The sequence below is a fragment of the Hypanus sabinus genome, chromosome 8, assembly GCF_030144855.1.
Source record: "Hypanus sabinus isolate sHypSab1 chromosome 8, sHypSab1.hap1, whole genome shotgun sequence".
Lineage (NCBI taxonomy): Eukaryota > Metazoa > Chordata > Chondrichthyes > Myliobatiformes > Dasyatidae > Hypanus > Hypanus sabinus.
In genome coordinates, this window is record NC_082713.1 from 26,010,846 (window position 1) to 26,027,440 (window position 16,595).

Here is a 16,595-nt window from a genome sequence, read left to right on the forward strand (position 1 = left end):
CCCACAAACCGTTTTACAGAGAGAAAGCAGTACATTAATTGTAATTATTTAATTGTGCAGAGAAACAATATATTTTTTCTGCTCATAGTGTGTGGCTGGTAGTTACATAAAAACATGTGAATTAGGACCAAGAGGTAAACACTCAGCTCCTCAAACTTGTTCCACCCTTTAATAAAATCACGGCCGATCTGAATACAACTTGAGCTCATCTACCCACAGCAATCCTTCAACCTCTTTTTAAAATCAGAATTTAAGTATGATTTAAAAATATTCAAAGATCACTTTCACCACCCCTTGAGGAACAGAGTTTCAAAAGCCCAGGGGGGAGGGGGTACGGAGAGAGGGAGAGGGAGAGAACCTCATCTGTCTTAAATGGACAGCAACTTATTTTTAAACATTGACTCCTAATTCTGGATTCTCGCATTTAAAGAAACATCCTCTCCACTTCCACCCCTCAGCACCTTAGAAGTTTCAATTAAGTTGCTGCTCACTCTTCTAGACTCTATGAGAACAATCCTACCCTATGCAACCTTTCCTGGTAAGGCAGCCATACCAGTCCCCATTCCAGGTATTAACCTGGTAACCTTTCTCTGAATTGTTTCCTCTGTATTAGCATCTTCCCCTTCAATAAAAGGACCAATTCTGTATGTGGAGCTCCAGATGTGGTTTCACCAGTGACCCATGCACAGTAACTGAAGAATAACCTCATTACTTTTGTATTCAATTTCTTGAGCAATAAACACCAACACTCCTCCGGGTGCTCCAGCTTCCTCCCACATTCCAAAGACATACAGGTTAGAGTTAGAAAGTTGTGGGTGTGCTGTGTTGGCCTCGGAAGCATGGTGACACGTGCAGGCTGCTCTCAGCACAGTCTTGGACCGTGTTGGTTGTTAACAAAAATGATGCATTTCACTGTATGTTTTAACATACGCTGACAAAAAAAGATCATTGCTAATCTCTATCCTTACAGTGCTTGCTTTCCTAATTAAGGTTCTACATGTATGAATAGTAGGGAACACAAGATTTCCAATTTAAATTTCTAAAAGCCCTTTGCAAATCATGAAGCAGGATACCCTGATACCTTCTACACCTAAGTGCTGTATAATCTATCATTGCTTAGATAACATGCTTCCTTATCTTTCCTGCAAAAATGTACAATACCGCATTTAGATTTTAGATTTAGTGATACCATAAAACCACAAGATTTGGAGATGAAATAGGCCATTTGACCCATTGAGTCTTCTCCACCATTTCATCATGGCTGATCCATTTTACCTCTCAGCCCCAATCTTCTGCCTTCTCCCCGATACCTTTCATGCCCTGACTAATCAAGAATCTATCAACCTCTGCCTTAAATATACATAATGACTTGGTCTCCACAGCTGCCGGTGACAAACAATTCAAAAGATTCACCACTCTCTGGGTAAAGACATTGCTCTGCATCTCCATTCTGAAAGGACACCCCTCTATTCTGAGCCCTCTGGTCTTTGACTCTTCCGCCAATGGAGACATCCTCTCTACATCTACTCTATCAAGGCCTTTCACTATACGATAGGTTTCAACGAGGTCTCCAGCATTGTGTTCCAGCTGTTGAATATCTACTCTCGCCTCTCTTTTACACTTTATGTATCTGAAGAAACTTTGGTATCCTCTTTAATATTATTGGCTGGTTTACTTTTGAATTCTATCTTCACCTTTATAATGACTTTTTAGTTGCCTTCTGTTGGTTTTTAAGAGCTTCCCAATCCTATAACTTCCTATTATTTTTTGCCCTATTATAAGCCTTCTCTTTAGCTTTGACTCCTCTTGTTTGCCAAGGTTGTGTCATCTTTAGAATACTTGTTCCTCTTTGGGAAATATATGTCCTGTGCCTTCCAAATTGCTTCCAGAAATTCCAGCCATTGCTGCTCTGCCGTCATCCCTGCCAGTGTTCTTTTCCAATTAATTCCGGGCAACTCCTCTCTCATGTCTCTGCAATTTCCTTTACTCACTTGTCCCTAAGGGTTCTTTTACCTAAAGCTCTCTAATCAATTCTGGTTCTTTGCACAACAACCAATCCAGAATCAACCCTGAGCTGCTCTAAAAAGCCATCTTCTAGGCACTCAAGAAGTTGTCCCTCCTGCAATCCAGCACCAACCTGATTTTCCCAATCTACCTGCATATTGAAGTCATCATGAACTATTGTAACATTGCCCTTTTGATGTGCATTTTTTATCTCCTGTTGTAATTTGTAGGCCACATCCCTACTGCTGTTCGGGGATTGGTATACCGCTCCCATCAGGGTCTTTTAACTCTTGCAGTTCCTTAGCTCTATGATTCAAAACCTTCCAACGCTATGTCACCTCTTTCTAATGATTTGTTTTCACTTTTCACCAACAGAGCAACGCCGCCCCCTCTGTCCTTCTGATACAATGTGTATATTTGGACATTAAGGTCCCAGCTATAATCTTCTTTCGGCCATGATTCAGTGATGCCTGTAACATCGTACCTGCCAATCTGCAACTGTGCTGCAAGTTCATCTACCTTATTCCATACACTGCGTGCATTCAAATATAACACCTTCAGTCATTTTCAGCTTTGTCCATTTTTTACATTGCAACTAATCCTGTTGACTGTAATCAACAGCCTCTCCTCACTACACATCGCCTCTGTTTGTAAACCAACTATCTCATCTTCAGCATTATTATCCACCTTTCCAATGATTCTTCTTGTATTGAAATATACGTTGCTCATGACACTTGTCAAACCTTTTGATTCCTAACTTTACCTAAGGTCTTACCAATATCTGTTTCCACAACCTCTCCACCAACTGTTCTGGCACTCTGGTTCCCTTCAGCCTGCACCCTGGAGTCGACATACTACCCAGGAATCTTGTTCTTGCCCAGAGAAACCCCTGTCCATTCCTCTAAGAGCATGCCTCTCCTTCCTCCATCCCTTCTGAGTCACAGAGGCAAACTCAGTGCCAGAGACTTGACCACTGTGGCTTTCCGGTTGGGTCATTCTCCCCCCCCCCCCCCCCACCCCTCGTCAGTATCCAAAGCGATAAACCTGTTGTTGAGGGGGATGGCCACAGGGTACTTTGCACTGGCACCTTAACCCTTCCTGACTGTCACCCATTCTCCTGTGTCCTGCCCCTTGGGTGTAAATGCCTCTCCATGTGTCCTATCAGCTCCCCAAATGATCCGGAGTTCATCCAGCTCCAGCTCCTTAACACGGATTGTTAGAAGCTGTAGCTGGATGCACTCCTCACAGTTGTAGTCGTCAGGGTCACTGGAGGAGGTCTCCCTGCCTTCCCGTATCCTGCAAGAGGAGCATTCCACTATCCTGTCTGGCATCTCCACTCTCTGAGCTGAGCAGATATAAAGAAGGGAAAGAGAAAAAAACGTAACCTTGAGTTTTTCTTTCCTCTGCTTTCTCTGACTGAAGCCTCTCTTCACTGAAGACTAGAACACCTCAAGCCTTAAGATCACCACTCTCTGTCCACTCAGACGATGCCTCTGCCTTCCTTTAATTTGCTCTCGCTAATCAATCACCAACACCGATTGGTCGCTGGTCAAAGCTCTTGTGTGGTGGTACCGACCCGCTGCTGCCTCTTATCCTCGGGCAGTGGACCTGACTGTAGTCCCCTCTTCTCAAAACTTCCAATATCCAGATTGGCTGCTGGTCAAGGCACGGTTACAGGCCCTTCTGGCTCAATGAGCCCACACTGCTCAACAACACCAAAGTCACCAATTAACCTGTACGTCTTCGGAATGTGGGAGGAAACCCGAGCAGCCGGAAGAAACCCACGTGACCACAGGAAGATCGTACAAACTCCTGACGGACAGCAGCGGAATTGAACCCAGGTCACTGCCACCGTAATAGCATTGCACCCCCTTTGTCCACTCACTTATCCTATCTCTGTCCCTCTGTGGTCTCCTCATAGTCACTGCACAATTTCGAATCGAACAGAATACAGAAGCAGCCGCTAACTTCAGAGGCTGTATAGGATCTAACAATAGCAGTGCTAAAGCGTCAGTGACAAACACGTCAGAGACGCAGTGCACTACATTATACATTGCTACTATATAACTGTAAGTCTCCATATGGCGAGTTACTGATATCAACCTCGCTGGCAGGCTGGCATCCAAAAGAGCCAGGTGCTTCTCCACAGGGAGAAAGGGAACTGTCAGAGAGGAGACTTGTGCCAAATTTTCCCAGGTTGCTTTTGCACTCATTCCAGGAAAACACCTGTGAACAAGGCACCTCGATGGTATGCTGCTGCCTTTTTTTTTTACCAAAGCTGGAGAAACTTGCAGAGGCAACAGTTTCAGCTGTTTTTTCCCTCTGAACAAAGACAAGAGGCTGTTTGAAAGCGAGGCTAAAGGTCACAGCGTGCAGACAAGTCTCCTCAAATCTCAGAGCCTGCACTATAAAATCATCCAAATTCTATCTTCATTTGCAAACATTTAAACACTAATTCCATTTAGAAAAGGGTAGCAGCAGACAGTCCACAAATTAGAAATCTCTGCAACCGTCCTTAAGAACATTTTCTTGCTTTAAGATGAATTCGTAAGAGATCGGGAAGCTGAATAATATAGGTGCTTGCAATGTAATTACAAACATTCAACATAATAGCATGGGAAGGTTTAATCCATATCATATTACAAAGTAAGAATTAAGTCAATTATCAGCCCTGATTGATGCCATAATCACTTCATCAAAAATTATTACACTGCTCTATTTATAGCGGCAGTTCCTCTACCATGTAAAACACATCCACCAAAGCAGATACAATGTTATGTTTATAACCCATTATTGTTGATGGTTTTGATTGCCGGCTGATAAAAAAGCATGCAGCACCTGTTCCTGCAAAGCCAGATGCTGGTGCTCCTGCTGCGAGCTCCCGACATAATAAAAGCTTCCCTAAAATTAAAACTATATGCAGTACTTTCTTCAGTAAAATTCAGGACAAATTAATGAGAGAGTGATTGCAACTTTCAGGGAGCGGCTGAGACAGAAAGCGAAAATCAGCGTGGGAATTCAGGTGAAGGGGGAAGGAGGAGCTGCCGGCTGTCAGCAGCGCTGGTAGTGATTCTTTCTTCCTTCAGACTGCAAGTATTTAAATCATTTTCTATCACTTAATGAGTAGCTTCATATTTTTAAAAGAAAAGCTTTCAATAGTCTAAGGGCAGACATAATAAATTAACTTTTAGTAGAAAAACTAATAGACTATAAAAATCTAGAAATAAAAAACAAAAAAAATAAAAATGCTGGAAACACTCTTTCCAGCATTTTCTGTATTTATTTCAGATTCCCAATGTCCGCGATTTTTTTAAAATTTTCATATAAAGCTCCAAATGTCAACTGAACCGCATCCTGAACCTAATGAACACAAGTCAACATTTCATAAAGGTTGGCAGGACGGGTGATTTATTGCAGGGGCAGCAGGTGCTAGTTGGAGATCAGAGCAGTGCCCTGCAACCTTAGCGGCAAGCGAGTATTTGCCTCTCTGGGGACTTTACCTCAGGGTGTGTAGTCTCTCAGCGGACTGTGGCTGAGGGAGTGGTAGCCCTGCTGGGGACTCTCATAGCACTTAAGAAATACCTGGTTGAGCACTTGGGCCACCAAGGTACGGAAGATCACTGACCCAGGATTGGAACTCGTTGGTCAGTATGTATATGGTGGCTAAAGGACCTGTTACTATGATACCATAACTTTCTTTGAGATAAATGGCACTGGCAAATGAGAAACTGCCTCCATTGAAATGGGCTTCTTTGGAAGTGGACTGATTAGTGTCCTGGCAAATTGAATAACCAGAACTGCTGATCAGACTTCAAACTTAAAACTGTGGAGGTTCAGGTGATGTTTAATCTGTTTAATAAACAAAATGTGAAACAAATACAGGGAGAACAGAAGGCAGTGATACTGGAGCAGCAAAGGGGACCAAGATAAGGAACAATGTACAAAGTCAATGTTAATGGCGATCAATGCATTCACTATCTCTGCAGCTACCTCTTTTGAAAAACTAGCGATTAAGTCCAAGAGATACTGGTCCTTAAATCATTTGATAATTTATTCATCAAGGAGCCGCAGTACAGATACAACGTTTAGGATTCCCTGGGTTACAGATCGCCTGACTTATTGAAATCTGATTGATGCAAATTGTCCAATACATTTTAAAGTTTCTTTCAAGAAAGTAATAAAGATTGAAGGTGAGCTTTATTTGTCACATGTACATTGAAACATTGAAGCATTCAGTGAAATGTGTTGTGTGTGTCATTATTGTTCCAGCGCTATCTTGTGTCCTCAACTTACCAACACTAACCCGCACACCTTTGGCATGTGAGAGGAAATGAGAGCACCCAAAGGAAATGCATGCGGTCATTGGGAGTACGTACAAACTCTTTACAGACAGTGGCTGGCACTATAAAGCATTACGCTAACATGCCTCATAATTACTGTGCAGAATAATGTTTTGTGCTATTTATTAATGACTGGTGGGTGGGGGGCGTGGAGATATGGCTCTACCAAAGGGAAGGTAACGCTTTCCTTCCCTTCACTAGCCTGCAGGTCACCTTTGGGTAAGGTGTTGCACCTGCATCACCCCCGATCAGAGTCACACGAAGCCGTAGGAGCAGGTGCTGGCTGGTCTTATCAACAGCTGGTCCATCTCACAAGTCCTGGTTAGGCGACCACCGAGGCCAGGCAGACAATCTCTGAAGAGTATTGATAATGGTTGGGGTCACTCGTCTTGTAAAGACACTGCCCAGAAGAAGACAACGGCAAACCATTTCCGTAGAGAGATTTGCCAAGAACAATCATGGTCACGGAAAGACCATGATCGCCCATGTCATACAACACGGCACATGATGAACAAATGACTAATGACTGGGTATAGTATATCCATTGGCTTAATGATAGGTCATGTGAGATTGAATATTCAGTGAAATGAATGAATTACAGCAAGAATAAGCAGAACAAAGGTGAGATTTAGGTTATTATAGAAAATGGACATTTCCGACCTACAAAGAAAACAGCTCAGAACAGAACTCCCCAGTGAGAAACCAGCATTTGGATTTCCAAAGGCATTCTGTACAATATCACATGAAAAATGGTACAAGGAAAGGGTCAGGGGGTAGTGTGCTATTAAAATGGCTAGGGAATTGATTAACAGATTGGAAGAATAAAGACAGAGCAGTTATTATCAAGTTGATAAAATGAAACTTGCATGTGGCTCAGGGATCAGGACTGGGGCTCAACTACTTACAATTTACATTAATATTCATCTGCCATTATAACTAGAGAGCAGCTTACAGTCACAATATAGTTTAATAAAAAATGTTTTCTTTTTCTAACTTCTACAGATCCATGCCCCCCCCCCGCCATTCCCACTGCTGAAATAAACTTTGTCACTTCGTCACAGTATATCTCTACGTATATAGAGATACACCTGGCAATATTTCATTATAAACTGCAGCTTCCACCATTTATTACAGCCTTCATGGAATACACCTGTCACAGTGAAATTACATCCTCCTGTCAATTGTAGTCCAACCATGTTCAGCTGTTTGCCTTCCATTAGAATCAGGAGTCATTGCAGACAGTCAGCCTCTCAGCAAATGAAAGGGTCCTTCCTTGCCTGCTTGCAGCAACACCTAAGCAATATTATAGACTGACAAATAGTAAGGATTAATTGTGCCACAGATGTCAGGAAGTAACCAGTTAGAACAAAAGAGTGTTAATCTCTTGCCTTCAACATTCAATGGCACTACCATGCAAAGTATCTCATCTTCAGGATCCCTATCAACTAAATACTGGAATGGGTTTGCCACAGAAATATTATCACTATAGTATAATTTAAGGCTGGAGCTGGAGTATTCTGTGACAAGTATCCTGACACCTTTGCACCATTGAAAATGCACAAGTCAAGAGTGTACTGCAATATCCTCTTTTATGCCTGGATGAGTGCAACATCAACAATACTCAACCCCATTCAGAATCAGATTCAGGTTTATTATCACCGGCATGTGTCATGAAATTTGTTCAGGATAAAGCAATCTGCTTGATTGCTATCCCATTCCGCCATCATCTACAAAATGCAGTGTAATTAGTTGCCCAGGCTGTTCTGACCCAAGCTTGTGACCTCCATTGCCAAGTACAGGTGCAGTAGCAGGTGAGAGCGCTACCATCTAGGTAGCACAGTGGCTAAACTCGTAGATTTTTCTGCTTGACAGCTATAGTGACCCAGGTTAAATCCTGACCTCCAGTGCAATTCAACTTGCAGCTGCTCAGGTTTCTTCTGAGTGCTCCAGATTCCATCCAGAGCCCAAAGACTTGTGACTTGGTAGGTTGAGTGGCCACTGTAAAGTGCCCTGGGTGTGTTGGTTAGTAGTAGATCCTGGGGGAACATAAACAGAATACAATGGGATCAATGCAGGCTTAGCGTGAATACTGCTTGACAGATGGTGTGTTGCTCAGCTGGAGGGCCAGTTTAACGCTACAAGACTTAGTGATCTCCAGATTCCCTTTTAACAAATATAAAAGCAAAAAGAGAAAATGCTGGAAACACCCCTACTCATTATCTGATAAACTGTTTACAACTAAGCACCATGCTCACCCCAGATTTACCCAACCAGAGACATTCTCCCTCCTTGCAGGTTCACAAAGTTCTTCAGTCTCCTCTTCATTTCCAATAAAGAATCCCTCACCTAGAGACACTTAGAGAGGGACATGGATGTGAGGAAGATGGAGGGATGTGGACATTGTGTAGGTAAGAGGGATTAGTGTTTGCGTGTTTTTGATTTACCTTTTGGCTGTTTTGGTACAACATTGAGAACCAAAGGGCCTATTCCTGTGCTGTATTGTTCTATGTTCTATCTACTGAACCCTCATCCCCCCATTGAGGAACATATGTAATCAGATTAAGGAAATGTGCAAAAATAATGGGATTGTTGTCATGGGGGATTTCAACTTCCCTAATTATAAACTTGAAATTTCTTAGTGCAAGGGGTTTAGATGGGGCAGAACTTATTAAGTTTCCTGATTGGTCAGGACATTACAGAATATGGCGAGAAGGCAGGTGTATGGGGTTGAGTGGGATCTGGGATCTGCAATGATGGAATGGTGGAGCAGATTCAAAGGGCTGAATGGCTTAATTCTGCTCCTATGTCTTATGGTCTATGGTCCTTGAAAGCATCTACACAGGTTGATAGTATGGTTAAGAAAGCTTATGGATTGCTTGCTTTCGTTAGTCAAGGCAATGAGTCCTTGACTAATTAAGTCAGGAGGTTATGTTGGGACTTTATAAAACTCTGGAGTATTGCATACAGTTCTGGTCACCTCACTATAGGAAAGATGTTGAGGCTTTAGAGAGGGTGTAGAAGAGGTTTACCAGGATGCTGCCTGGCTTAGAGGGCATGTGCTACATTGAGAGGCTGGTAAACTTGTGTTGTTTTCTTTGGAGTGGCAGAGGCTGAGGGGAGATCTGATAGAAAGATTATGAGAAATCTAATCTGATAAGATTGAGAGGCACAGGCAGACAGGGAATATCTGTTTCCCAGGGTTGAAATACCAATTACCAGAGGGCATGAATTGAAAGTGAGATGACGTAGGTTCAAAGGGGATGTAAGGGGTAAGTTGTTTTCTCAGAGAGTGGTAGATAGCTGGAATGCACCACCTGGTGTGGTGGTAGAGGCAAATACATTAGAGGCTTTTAATTTAGATAGGCACGTGAATGTGAGGAAGATGGAGGGATATGAACATTGTGTGGGTAGGAGGGATTAATGTTTGGGTTTTAATTTGCTTTTTAGCTGGTTCAGTACAACATTGTGGGACAAAGGGCTTGTTCCTGTGCTGTACTGGTTATGTTCTATGTAAATCTTTTGATTATGTTGCTCTACCCACAGGTGTTGTCTGACCTGCTGTGTGTTTTGGGCATTATATATATATCCAATATCTGCTATTGTTTTTTTATTATTTTCACTGACCTGGAAGTCCTTTCATCATCATTAGGTCTATTGCTCTGGGACTCCTTACCCAGCACACCAGAAGTACCACCACCTCTGCGAGCTTACAGCCACAGCTCATCAGAAACTTCCCCAGAGCAATAAACACTGGTTTTGCAAGTGATGCCCAGAGTCCAAAAATAAATGAAAGGAAAAGTCAGGATCAACTATTGTCTTTGGGTGATGTTACAGAGATGTTACACTCAGTGGTCACTTCATTAGGTACACCTGATCCTTAAAGCAAATATCTAATCAGCCAATCATGAGGCAGCAACTCAATGCATAAAAGCACGCAGACATGGTCAAGAGGTTCAGTTGTTGTTTAGACCAAATATCAGCATGGAGAGGAAATGTGATCTAAGTTACTTTGACCATGGAATTGGTGTTGGTGTCAGATAGGGTGGTTTGACTTATCTCAGAAACTGCTGATCTCCTCGGATAGTCACAGACGATAATCTCTTGAGTTAACAGAGAATGATGCGAAAAATCAAAAAACATTCAGTGAGCAACAGTTCTGTGGATGAAAACACCTTTTATTGACAGAGGTCAGAGGAGAATGGTCAAACTAATTCAAGCTTATAGGAAGCCAACTGCAACTCAAATAACCATGCATTACAGCAGTGGTGTGCAGAAGGGCAGCTCTGATTAAGCAACATGTCTTGAATTAGATCGGCTACAGCAGCAGATACACTTAGTGGTCACTTTATTAAGGCTCATAGATGAAACTGGGTCTTCACCTGCATATATTTATACAATATTAATACCTCAAAATAAATAGCAAGATTTTTGACATCTTATGAGGAAATATAACTAATTGGAACACAATTTCTCTGGAGGTCAGACACAAGAACAGCACCACTATGCCACCTCCACATGAATCTGTAATTATGAATTTATATTTATAAGTTAGTTAGAGTCTGTCCTGAGCCTCATAGGCTCATCAGAGCGGTGCTTATGCCAGTTTCTGTGGCGTGAAGCAACTGAGAGTACGAGACCCCCCCCCCCCCCCCAGAATAGGATGCCAGTCTATCGCAAGTTTAACCCTCAGCATTTTGCCGGTACCCATTTTCAGCTGGGTGGACTGGAGCAATGTGTGAGTAAGTGCCTTGCTCAAGGACACAACACGCTGCTTCAGCTGGGGCTCGAACTCACGACCTTCAGATCGCTAGTCCAACGCCTTAACCACTTGGCCACCCGCCACACACACATTTATAAGTAGTTTCTATTATAAATATGATCCTAGCCATTGATCATATTTTCTAGTAAGATGGTGGGGTGAAGACAGTAACCTCTCCAGGTCAAACCAAAGGTGCTATTATCATTTTTAAATAGCTTTTTTTTACTATCGTAGGACACTGCTGGACATTAAAAACTTCAAGTTTGTAGGTCTTCCCCATCAGAGAGTTGCTCATTAGCAGAAGAGCTGAACTTGGTGCAGACCGTGTTACTACCTGCTACAGAAAGGCATAGAAATTAGCGTACGAAGGTAGTGTGCAGCCTAACAGCGAGACTTGGACCTTCTTCTTGTGATTGCAAGACACTGTTGGACATGGGTAATATAAAATCTGGTTTAATGGCGAGACCGATGGCGGAGGAGCTGCTTGGCTTTGGTTGTGGCACAAACTAGGCCTCGTGCCACAGAGTTGTCTTTTCCAGGTGCCCAGGAGCTGAGATGCCAGAGGCAGCATGGCACGATGTCCATCCTGGACTGGAGCCTGTCCCTTTTTGTTGGTGCTGCCCTCCAGTGTTCGCTCAGTGGTCTGCATTCATCTGCAGATTGCTGTGGGCTTGTTCTTGTCGACAACATCATGTACCATCAATCTACAGGACATGACACTCAGAAACTTGAACAATATTTTTTTTTGTGTGACTGTGTTTACCGCTATTTATATGTGCTGTGTGCAACTGTTGGCATTGTGTTTGGCATCTTGACCCTGGTGCAATGCTGTTTCCTTTGGCTGTATTCATGCTAATGGTTGAATGACAATTAAACTTGAACTTGATAAGGAAATGTTAGTAAATGTGTCTTTTAAACTCCTTTTACTACAAAGGCTTTGCACACAGTGTTTTCAGTACAGTGGAAAATAACTGGGACACTTCAAAAAAAAAGATGTCTCGTACACATTTAGATACATAACAGAAAAACAGATTTGTTCAGATGAACTAATGGCTAGTTAGCGGTATTAATTTTACAGTGACTAATAATTTGATGTGAGAAACAGTGAGGGGGCATTTTTAACTTCAGCCGCCCAGCAAGAAATTAATTTAATTGGATTGGCTGTTGTTTTGTTTGTATCGGGGTTTTTTTCACACCTAACAGGTTAGATTAAAATGGCTCTTTAAGCACTTGAAAACAGTACATAGACTGCAACCCTTATCTGTAATTACGCAGTTCCGATGCAGCTCACTAACCAGGCTAGCTTGCCGATGCTTTGTAGGACATACTCTTCAACGATCAAACCAAACCATTTTGTTGTGGTATCTGTATTTTTGCCTTCAGGATATATGGACATTGCACAGGGCTGTTGAGGAACAGAGTTGAAAAATACTTGTGTCGAAGGGGCATTCAGTGCATTGCGTATATAATAAAGGGGGGAGATGAAACAAAAGCTAGATGAATATATAAACTCATAATCACCATTATGTAACAATTTCATTCACGCACTTTAGGTCGGTACAAATTCTGATGGGTTAGCTCCTGCACTAAAGAAATAAATACATCCGAGATGTGCAAAATGGAGTCTACTATTCGGTTTCTTCACTGCATTCAATTTTCTGCACATGCTCATAACGAAGCAAGGTGTTCTTAAAAGGGAAACGCACGCAATGCTCTTAAAAAGGAAACGTGGTTTTCTTATCGTCGACTCAAACTAACAGTAACATACAATCATTACAAGTTAGTAAATAAAAGTTTTGAAATTTATTTTTCACTAAATGATACTTTTCCAACACCACAATCAGCTTACCAGGAGCTACAAGTTAAATGTTACACATCTCACTGTAATGCAAAATACTTAGTTAAAATTGAAAACTTTCCTCTCAAATGAACCACTTCAATCCTGTAAAAAGTTTCAACTTCAAAATGTATTGCGTACAAAATCGTGGCTCTTATTTTTAAAAGTATTCCATTATTTTATTTTAACCAATCTCAATAATTTAGTGCAACAGCAAAATTATGCAGATTCTGACTAGGTGTAGCAGGGTGAAAATGAGTTAATATTTCTGGTCAGTGACCTTTCATTAGATTTCAGACTATTTGTAACATCAGGAATGTAAAGACTACATATCTCAACTCCCATGTTTCATTTTGTAACTAGCTGGACATAAGCTCTTCAAATTGAATATATCTGAATAAAATCAAAAATGCTACTGAATTCATTACAAGACATTGCACGCCTAAAGACAGTGTTGTTATTTACTTGTAAAGAGAACATATTATTGATCAGCCTGGAGCAATGCAAATCAAGGTATACATCAGCAATTCTAAACAGAACCAGACATTTACAATTTACATGCACAGTATGCTCAGGATAACCATAAAAATTATTCACCCCTCTTGGAAGTTCTCATGTTTTATTGTTTTACAACATTAACTGACAATGGATTTAATTTGGCTTTTTAATGCTGATCAACAGAAAAGACTTCTGAGTCAAAGTAAAAACAAATTGCTACAAATTGGGCTAAATTTATTACAATTACTAAGTGCAAAATAATTGCGTAAGTATTCACCCCCTTCAAGTCAGTATTTAGTAGATGCACCTTTGGCAGCAATTACAGTCTGGAGTCTCTGTGGATAGGTCTCTATCAGCTTTGCAGGTCTGGACACTGCGATTTTTTCCCATTCTTTACAAAACTGCTCAAGCTCTGTCAGATTCAATGGGGATCATGAGTGAACACCCCTTTTCAAGTCCAACCACAAATTCTCAATTGGACTGAGGTCCAGACTCTGACTTGGCCATTCCAAGATATTAACTTTGTTGTTTTTAAGCCATTCCTGGGTAGGCTTGGCTTTAAGCTTGGAGCCATTGACTTGCTGGAAAACAGATCTTCTCCCAAGTCACAGTTCTCTTGCTAACTGCATCAAGTTTTCCTCCAGGATTCCCCTGTATTTTGCTAAATTCACTTTACTCTTTTCCTTCACAAGCCTTCCAGGGCCTGCTGCAGTGAAACATCGCCACAGCACGAAGCAGACACCACCGTGCTTCACAGTAAGGACGGTGTGTTTTTGCTTATGTGCTGTCTTTCAGTTACGCCAAACATAGTGTGTAGTCTGATGGCCAAAAAGCTTTATTTTGATTTCATCAGACCATTGAACCTTCTTCCAGCTGACTTCAGAATCAGAATCAGGTTTATTATCAGCGGCGTGTGTCATGAAATTTGTTCACTCCCACATGCCTTCTGGGAGATTGAGATTTCATGTGAGTTTATTTCAACAGTGGCTTTGCATTTTCCCATAAAGCTGTGACTGGTGAAGCAACTGGGCAACAGTGGTTGTATGCACAGTCTCTCCCATCTCAGCCACTGAAGGCTTGTAACTCCTCCAGAGTTGTCATTGGTCTCTTGATGGCCTCCCTCACTAGTCCCCTTCTTGCACAGTCACTCAGCTTTTGAGGACGGCCTGCTCTAGGCAGATTTACAGCTGTGCCGTATTATTTCCATTTCTTGATGAATGACTTAACTGTACTCCAAGGAATATTCAGTGACTTGAAACTTTTCTTGTATCTATCTCCTGACTTGTGCTTTTCAATAACATTTTTTGCAGAGTTGCTTGGAGTGTTCTTTTTGTCTTCATACTGTAGTTTTTGCCGGGATACTGACTCCCCAGCAGTTGAACCTTCCAGATAGGGGGGCATTTTAACTACAATCAATTGAAACTCTTTGACTGTGCACAGGTCTCCAAAAACAAATCTCCACTTAATTAATTATGCGACTTCTTGGCTGAACCAGTGATGATTTGGTGTGTCATATTAAGGGGGGGGGGGTGAATAAATATGCAATCAATTATTTTGTGCATTATTGTTGACTAGTGTAGATCACCTTGTAGAGATCTGTTTTCACTTTGACACAAAAGCGTCTTTTTCTGCTGATCAGTGTCAAAAAAGCCAAATTCAATCCACTGTGATTCAATGTTGTAAAACAATAAAACATGAAAATTCCAAGAGGGGTGAATACTGTACTTTTATAGGCACAGTAAGTAACTAAACCTTAAGTTGCACACCTATTAAAAAACAGTGGTGCCCAATCTGTCCACAAGCTCATCACACTCTACTAGCCATCAAGCTCCATCTTGATGAGACTAACCACACTTTGCAGGGCAAAAGTTGAATGTGAGGCTTAAGGTTGGGGATGATCTAACTGCAAGAGTTTACCACCTCGGTGGGGGGGGGGGGGTGTTCAGCTAATTGGTAAGTGGAACTAGTTGAGTATTTCCAAATACAGACAAATGGGATGAGATTCGATCGGTGAATGGGATTAGTATGGATGATTTGGGTCAAAGGACCTGTTTCCACGATCTACATCCCTATTACTCTAACATGCCTTTACGGTTGATAAACTAAGCAAAAGTAAAGACTAGGTCTCGAGATTATGGGCAGGAATGTTCAGAGTGAAAAAATGCTCCAATGTTAGTGGCTTTTAGCTTCTGCTAATTTAAAGTTAACTGAGACATAAGACTTCAGCCCCTTCTGCAGTGGTGTGATATCAAAGATCTGAAGCCCAGAAGTTATAGCCCAATAGCTGAAGCCTAGAGAGCCAGAGGGCTGACCTGGAGTTGGAGGTCAGTCCATGTGTATGGGTAGGAGGGAGGGTGGGAGAGAGGAAAGGTTGCTTGTTGCTTGCTGTGTTCCATTTTGTTGTGTTCTGTGTTGTTCTGCCAAGCATTATGGCACCAGAATGTGTAGTGACACTTGCAGGCCATCCCCAGCACATCCTTGGGTGTGTTGGCTATTAAGGAAAACAATGCATTTTATTGCATGTTTCAATGTACATATGATTAAAAAAATCTGAATTGGAGCTGTGGGTCGATTCACTACGAATCCACATTGATATATGCAAGGCTGGCATGGTGAGTGAGGTGGTCACACCACAGATAAAGAATTCACAGACAGAAAGAGAACAGGTTAGTGTAAGAAAAATCCAGGTAGTGCAGAAATTCCTCATGGACATCCATCCCTTCAAAAGGCTTTGGATACTGAGAGGCAGATAACTTCTCAAGAGAAGACAGTAGCAGACGCCATATTCCGCACACCAAGCATGGAAAGGGAAGGAAAAGAGGGATATGGACATAGGGGATTCAATTATTAAGGGAGCAGGTGAGTGGTTTTGTGACTAGAAATGAGACTTCAAGATGTTATGTTTCCTCCCTGGTGCTTCAGAACAACTGCAGATTATTCTTGAGCAGGACGAATAGCCCTAGCTCATGGTAATATTGGTGTGAACAATGTGAGAGAGAAAAGGTTTGAGGCCATGCAAGTGGAATACTATAAAAATTGCATAAATCAACAAGTTCATCCAATTAAATTCAAGCTTTATTTCAGTGCCAAACAGAGTAGAAACAAGAAGATGCATCAGATGGTTGGAGCAGCTCTTCCAGTTTGGAGGGGGCAAATA

The 16,595-nt window shown here is 41.8% G+C and overlaps 1 protein-coding gene across 7 annotated transcripts in view; it reads right to left on the reverse strand.

The window, feature by feature from the left end:
• nexmifb (neurite extension and migration factor b) overlaps positions 1–16,595 on the reverse strand; it is a 282,397-nt gene that overhangs the window by 102,649 nt on the left and 163,153 nt on the right. For 4 of the 7 annotated variants that reach the window (XM_059976845.1, XM_059976844.1, XM_059976843.1 and 1 more), the window contains one exon: positions 8,244–8,380. The exons of 1 other annotated variant lie outside the window; for it this stretch is intronic. The gene's annotated coding sequence lies outside the window, so the exon portion shown is untranslated. 2 more of the 7 variants (XM_059976842.1, XM_059976846.1) reach the window with 2 other exon arrangements.